We start from the raw sequence: 7,941 nt of genomic DNA, 5'->3' as shown, positions 1-7,941 counted from the left end.
GAAGTTTTGTTTCCTCAATGTGATTCATTAAGAAGTCGATACACTGACTTTCGTATACATGATCATAACGCATTGTGCTTTTTTGGCAGGTCTTTACTGCATCCAAACTCGAACGGTGCAGGTTTCAATGTCGGAGTGCATTACAGCGGTCTAGTTCCAAAAGAAGTAGTTGAAGAGATGATAACTCAGAAAAAATTTCGTAAGTTGAAAGGGAGGCTACTTACCTCCTTCATGAACGAGAATCAGCTGGAACCAATGGAAGTGCAAGCAATACTTGATGAGAGTGGCATCTCGCAAATGGGATACAGGGCACTCTTCAAAGCAATAGCTAAAAAATCTCAAAATAAACTACAGAGAGGATCATTGCTGCCAAAGCCATCACATGTAAAGGCTGCTCGCCGGTACGTAAACAATGAGGTGTTTGAGAAACTGGGGTCACCATTCCATATTGAAGCAATGTTCTTAGGCAAGTGCGGTAAAGAGGTACAGTTTAACGAGCACAACAACCTCTTCGTTGATCATGAAGCATTGCAAAGGTATGCAGTTCACTTCTTTGACATCAGTCGAGACGAGTGCGGTGGGGTTCTCAAGTTTGTTTTGAAGCTTGACGAGTGCGAGGTCCTTAAGAACAAGAAGTTGGAGAGAGTCACCATTACCCTCATGAACAGAGCTCTGGATCCATCAATAACGAAAGAGGATCCATGATACTTCAGCATGCAATCAGAAAACAACATTCTATCTCTAGGATCATTTTAGGTATACTTTGGTCAATCTCTGATAACAAAAATATTGATTATTTGGTTGTTGATTTTGTGTTTTCATTTTTCACTGCAAGTTGATAAGGAAAATTTTGAAATCCTCGATTGGGTTTTTAGTCAAACCCAAATTCCTTCTATCATCAGTGAACAAAGAAACGGAGCCGTTCTTTCAGTGGAAGTATTTGGCGACTACACAGTGGAATGGCACATGGCAGGTGACTTAAAGACTCTTAAGTGTATGTACAACATAACACACGGAGCAGTTGTGGCAAATCCATGCTTATATTGCATGGTTGATGCACAATCACTTGAGAGTGTGCAATGGATTAGAGCTCCCAACAGACATCTTCAAGATAAAACTTTTAAACCAGTGCTTGATATTCCTCTGAGTAGAGTTCACGTCTGTACACTTCATGCACTCTGTCGAATAATTGAAAAGGTGGTTCATTTGTCCATATGTTTTGCATGGACATTAAAGCCAGAGAGTGAGTCGAAAAGAGTGATCAAAGCGTTAGAGGGAGTGCTCTCAGACATTGGTTTGCATGGAGAAAATGTCAAAATCGAAGAGGACCCTAAGATGTCTCAAAGTCGGTACAAGGTACCAAGGAAAGCATCGATAGGCGGAGTGAAGGCAAGAAGGTTTCTTGGGTTTAGCCTCAAAGATTCAGATAGAGAAGAAAGGAGGATCCTGTTCAATAAATGGAAACAATTACATAAAGTGGTTAAAGAAAATGCTGGTGGTGGGGAAATCCACAATCACAAAGCGAACGTGTGGAAATCACTAGATAAAATTTTCCACTACCTTGAGCAACATTCTTGGGACCAAAGTAAGCTCACATCATTTCAAGCAGCCTTGCTGGATTGGAAAAAGGCTTACCTTACAGGGTGGGGTGGGCAACATATCACACATTACATGGTAGGTTGACATTCTACGTATACAAAACAAAATTTTAAATTGTACTCAACTGACCATTTTGTTTTATTTCAATGTAGCACATACTGTTCAACCATGGTCCATATTTTTCCAAGACATACGGTTCACTATCAATATGGTCCACACAAGACATGGAAAAAACCTACTACATGGCAAGAACAGGTTATTTTAAGCACACTCGGCATGGGGGAGGAAAAGAAAAGGCCAATAGCCTATCAGAGTTACACCAATGAACTTATAGACGACTAATTCATAAAGCAAGGCAGAAGGAACTTCTTAAGAGTTCAAAAATTACACGGTCTTTACAACACATCTGCAAAGAGAAGAAATAGATGGCTTGGGGAGCATCAAATGCGGCCGAGCGCCATGCGAGGTGGCGCCGGTCACGAGTCAGGAGCGGGAGAAGATGGACCTAAGCCCGTCGTTTTTATCCTCTTCGATGCACCTCCTTCCTCCTCACTTTGTACCTCTTCGATGTGCAAGCTCTGTAGACGAGCTCTTTCCTCTGTTGATGGCAGCATCCCTACGGGCATCATGCGTCTTCTTTCCCTCAGAAACAGCCGCTTATTCTATGGATCTAATCCTTCCGGGTCTTCAACCCTTGCAGCCAGAGCCTGAGCTGTGTAGGACATGAAATATGGGGCTCTGAGTGCCTGGCACCCATACCCAATGCCAAATACACGTAGAGCAAACTGTTTTTTAATCAGAATTACTCTTTTTGCGTTTAGTGGGAGGGGGTGCCCAACACACAATCTTGTAATAGCTTTCATTGCAAAGAGAGGGAACTTTGCATTGTCATCGGAATATTCCTTGTGGTATATTATGATCTACATAATAATTGCAATCAATTTATTAGCCGTAAGTGAGATGAGTACAATTGTCAAGTACTTGAATTTATTCTGCAAACCTTTTTGTGGTTGAAACACCCGATGTAGTGAGACAACGCTACATCCTTGCCTTGGACTCCAGTGACAAGCCCTTGGCGTGAGCCTCCCGCTCTTCTAAGGAAACTATCGTCATACACTAGCACCTGGCAGCAAAAAAAACTGTTCATGATATTTTATCACTCGGCCATCTCTAATACTATATGAATGCTCGACAAAAGTTACCATCTGATTCTCGTACATTTCCAGCATCGACCTCCCCTATAAGTGAATAGACCGACTATTCATTACATGATCTTTTGGTGCCACGTGTCTACCCATGTTTTCCAAGCCGAGGTGTTTTGTTGTCAATTCAAACTGCTCATCTGTTGGCAAATCGGCCTCTCCGGACTTCGCCTCATTGAACGTATCTTTAATCAGTTGCGACCCTGAAGTGAACTGTGAGTCACTCACAGCTGTGTCAGCAATAATATATTGGTCCACTGCATCATCGTCCACAAACCCCATCTCTGCCTCACAAAAATTCGCAATTGCCGCTAGGCAGTAGTCCTCCCGTATATTGAGCTCATGCATGATATCTGTGAGTAGAATATAGTGGGTGTCGCCCACCATAGCAAAGCTGGGAGCACAATTGAGAGGCAAAGTCGCTTCCATACTTGGGCTTTCTTGCCTACACCCTATTGCTGCATCCGCAAGAGAAACAAGAGTTAAGCCCGCATCAAAGGTTTCCTTTAGTACCTCTTCCCGCTCTTCTTCTAGATTGAATTGCACCTCCACATCCTCTACCTCTTCCTCCGGCGCCAATGGACAACTACCGAAAGTTGTTGACTGCGAAGTCTCTGACTTGCCATCCGTCTACAAGTATAAGTAACAGACAAACCCATGGTAGAATTCCAATAAGCGACATTTTTTTAAGTGCTTCATACACCTGTCTTGTACAAGAAGTGTATTGGAGGGACACTTTTCAAGACAGCGATTCAGTATCCTTGAAGCACTCTTGTTAGGGTCAAGGTCGGCAGGGTGCACATATCTCATGCCATCAGCTGTCATGGTATTGTCACAACTGACTGCCTCATACTGTTGCAAATGGTTTTGTAGGTACTCAAAGGAGCAATCTATAATCCTCTGTATAGAAAACTCTGCATTGAACATTCCTGATAGTTCTGGTGCACGGTGATGAGCTCGGGCGTTATATAAGAATGTGAATAGTTTTTCTTCACATGTATCCTCGCTCACGTCTGTCTCGAGGACTATGATCCCCATGACTGAAAGAAAAAGCAAGCCAAAACTATTTGGTGTCATAACAAAGCGAATTTTGGGCCTCGAGTACCCCTCAATGTCCTATTTTGCCTGGTTCGAACCCGTGCGCTCATGTCATAAGAGGTGACATTAGTTGAGTCAGAACCAAGCGAGTAGGGTACCCAAGAATTTCCGAAGGACCCTCTTCGCTTGGTTCTATCCCATGTGCTAAAGTCATAAGAGTTGACGTTAGTTGAGTCAGAACCAAGCGAGTAGGGCTCCCAAGAATTTCCGAAGAACTCTATTCGCTTGGTTATGTCCTGTGCGCTAATGTCATATCGACGGGTTATGTCCCGTGCGTTAATGTCATAAGTGGTGACGTTAGTTGAGTCAGTACCAAGCAAGTAGGGCCCCCAAGAATCTCCGAAGGGTTCTATTTGCTTGGTTCTGTCTTGTGGCATTCGAAACAGGTGGATAAGAACAGAGCATATTATGTTTTTTTATACCATATTATGTTTTTTTATACCATAAGCGCGAGTTAATAAATTACAAGAGCAAAAAATAATTTACAAGAGAGGGACAACACACAGGAAGGGGATAGGTAGGGAGAAAGAACCTGTCTCTGCAATATCCAATGGCGCCGAGTTGGATGGTGATGTCGCAGGCCACCGACAGCAAGAACCAGTAGGGGGGGATGGCGATGGCGACGCGGCAGCAAAGGACTCGATCCAGTGGAGGTCACTCAACACAGGATCACGAGAGCTGGGCAAGGGAAAGAGCGCAAAAAATGCAAAGGCGATGGCGAATGCAAGGGCCATCAGCGTTTGACTCTAAACGCAGGATCACGAGAGCTGGCCAAGGGGAAAGACACAGAAAAGGCAAAGGCGATGGTGAATGCAAGGGCGATTGGAGTTTGACTCTAAACGTAGGATCACGAGAGCTGGCCAAGGGGAAGGGTGCAGAAAAGGCAAAGGCACGAGAGATGGCCAGGCAGAAGGTGCGAGATGGAGATAGAGATGGTGATTGCAAGGGCGATTGGCGTCTGTCTAACCCTTAACGGTCACTCAAAAAGGCACGTGGGCTGCGCTCTCAAGGACAACCAATATTAAATTGTCTCAGATTCCCATGCAGTACGATTTACCAACCGCAATCTCGCGCATAAGTGAAGTTGTCACCCTCCCCGAGGTAAGCATTCTAAGTTGAGGCATTATCCCTGCCAAACATCTCAAGTTTCAACTATTCTGCCTCTTTTTGCGTCCTCTACTGCATATCATTCTAATTAACTCTACCCCCATCGATGCCACGCGGTAAGAAAACTCCATCACCTCTTACTCTCGCGCATCCTCCTTCTCTTACTCTTGTTCTGCAGTGCTTCAGCGACGCGGAACTCTACACACAGTGAAGAGGTATACTACTTACTACCCTTCTGCGCACTTGTATTTTGTGTAGTTGGTCAGTACCAAGCGAATAAGGTAAAGTCACTTAGTCTGAAGAGCCCTATTCGCTTGGTACTGACCAAAAGAAAAGTTTAGTGATGTCTGCTAGTACAGAGGTAGATACTAAGCAAATAAGGGGAAGGTAACCCCTGCTTGTTGCGGATTTAGGGTTTTCCTTGCCAAATACGCCTTTAGATTTCAGTCCCGTGCGCTATAATTTGCTGTAGTTGGTCAGTACCAATCGAATACGGTAAGGTCACCTGGTCCGAAGTGCCCTATTCTCTTGGTACTGACCAAAAAAATAGTTAAGTGATGTTTGCTAGTACAGAGGTCAATATTAAGCAAATAAGGGGAAGGTAACCCCTGCTTGTTGCGGATTTAGGGCTTTCTTTTGCAAAATATGCCTTTTGATTTAATAAGAAAGAAAAAAAATTACAACTGAACACCGGGCTTGAGTTAAAAAACACTTCAGACTTTACAAAGAGTGGCCTATTAATTTCCGGGGGGGTTAGGGTTTAGGGTTCACAGCAAGCTTATCTCTTCGCAAAGCATGTTTGCAAAGTTAATGGCCTCCTCATATTTACTAGCTAGCTCAAGCACTTCATCCTTCATTTCCTGAAGCCAATTAATGATTGCCTCCATAGAGCCATTCTCGTCGAGCAATCGTTGCATGTCTTCAGGCCTTCTTGCTTCCAGAGAGTTTTTAAGGATTGAGACCCTCTGCCTGACGATCAGCATTTGCTGCAGCTTCAGGCTAGCATCCTGCACACAACATTTAGCAAGTAAGCTCTTTAAACTACGAGCTTGGAAATTGGGAGTGGAAAGCAAAGAATTACCAGCAACTTACCTCGAGAATAGACTCTCGTGTTGACAGCAGCCACTCCCGAGCTGTGTCAGACGAGAACACTAAAGGTAACATCGGGGGAGGGCGTCGGGGGGACCTGATGAGTAGGGCCCGGATGCGGTGTTGCTGGCGCTGCGCGAGTATACCTTGGAAAGGCATCGCCACTATCCTAAGCTTCTTTTAGTTGTTCTGCAAAACCCTGAGAGAGGTTCTGAAACAACTGCTTCTTAAATAGACTTTCAAACAAGCCTAAAAAGCAGAGCCTGGGCAGGAGGTTTTATGAGAGGGTGGTACTGCCATGAGGTTTCATGAGAGGTGGACGTGGGAGAGAGAATCAATGTTATCATCCCCCCGATATTAGGGGAGGTGATCGGAGGGAACGACATGACAGTTAGAACCGCATCGATTTAAGATCTCCTTCACATTGCTTGTAAACCTGTTCGCTTGCCTGTACACTTTTTGAGGTCACCACTCAGCGAATAAGGTATTTTTTTGCAGGGGCTGCCAACATGTTCGCCTGGTAGTGATCCCAGAAAATGTAAATGATATTTTCTATTACTATTTTTGAAGTCACTACCGAGCGAATAAGGCAAGGAAAACTGTTTCATATGCACCTATTCGCTCGGTAGTGACCTTAGAACATATAAGTCATGTCTAACATTACTATTTTCTGAGGTCACTACCGAGTGAATAAGGCAAGGCAATTCTTTCCTATCCATCTTTTCGCTTGGTACTGACCTTTCCTTAAATCTGAAGTCCCTTGTGCTGACAAATGAATTGTCTTTTGGTGTTAATTTGTAGAGATGCCTTGTGTTAAGGCCTGCGCTAGGAGGGCAACATGTGAATCTTTGAATGCTCAAGCAAGAATACGCCGATATGAGGCGCACAGAGGTGTACTGCAAGAGCTGTACAGGATAGAATGACACGTTCAACCTGCTATTCCACGTCTCCCTTTCCAGCGAGTAGTACGGGAGATTTGCAAGCAGTGGAGAGTCGGCATGCGATGGGCCAGCAGTGCACTCCTCTACCTTCAAGAAATTGCTGAGGACTACCTCGTGGAATTCTTCAGCGATGGATATATCCTGGCTGCCCATACACACTGGGTCACTATCATGCCGCGGGATTTTGATACTCTTCGTAGGCTTCGTTTCCGCTACGATGGGCTGCTTCAGCCAGTACCAATCCGGGATAGTAGAACCATGGATATTCTCAACATCCCCCCTCTCCATCCTCATGCACGACTGACAAAGCCGTGTAGGGCTGAAACAAACAGCAGAAGGACCGATCACGGGTCGAGAGAAATGACACAGATGGGCAGGCTGAGATAGCCGCAGAGGCCCAAGAGCAAGCCAGAGTGGACCCCGAGGCAGTCATGGAAGAAACAGAGACAGTTATCAAGGATCCAGCTAGACACCAAAATGAGCAAGTCATGGAGGATCCGCAGCTCACCGTGGATGATGAGGGACAAGAGTAGGTCAGGGTGGAGCCTGAGGCATCCATGGAGAAACCAATATTGAAGGAAAATGATCCGGAGCGTGAGGCAGCCAGGGAGCCAGCTCAAGAAAGGGAAGCGCAAGGCTCTGCGTCAGAAGGGCCATCCAACGTATCGGATGAGTCAATTATTTTAGAGCAAATCAACGAGGAGAATGAAGAGGAGTTGAGAATTTTTTTGAGCTCCACACCTCTACATGCGCACATACAGCTGCTTGCAAGGTCAGAGGAGGCCTGCATTACCAACCTCGATAGAGTAGACTTCATGTGCATGCGCAATTTCATCGACTCGCTCGCAACAAATGAAGTCGTCAATGTTGCTTTGTGGTAATTCTCATTCTCTTTAATTCTTATG

This window comes from Adiantum capillus-veneris, chromosome 23 (genome assembly GCF_014529385.1).
Source record: "Adiantum capillus-veneris isolate H3 chromosome 23, ASM1452938v2, whole genome shotgun sequence".
In the NCBI taxonomy this organism is placed as follows: Eukaryota; Viridiplantae; Streptophyta; class Polypodiopsida; order Polypodiales; family Pteridaceae; genus Adiantum; species Adiantum capillus-veneris.
This window is presented reverse-complemented; position numbering follows the sequence as displayed.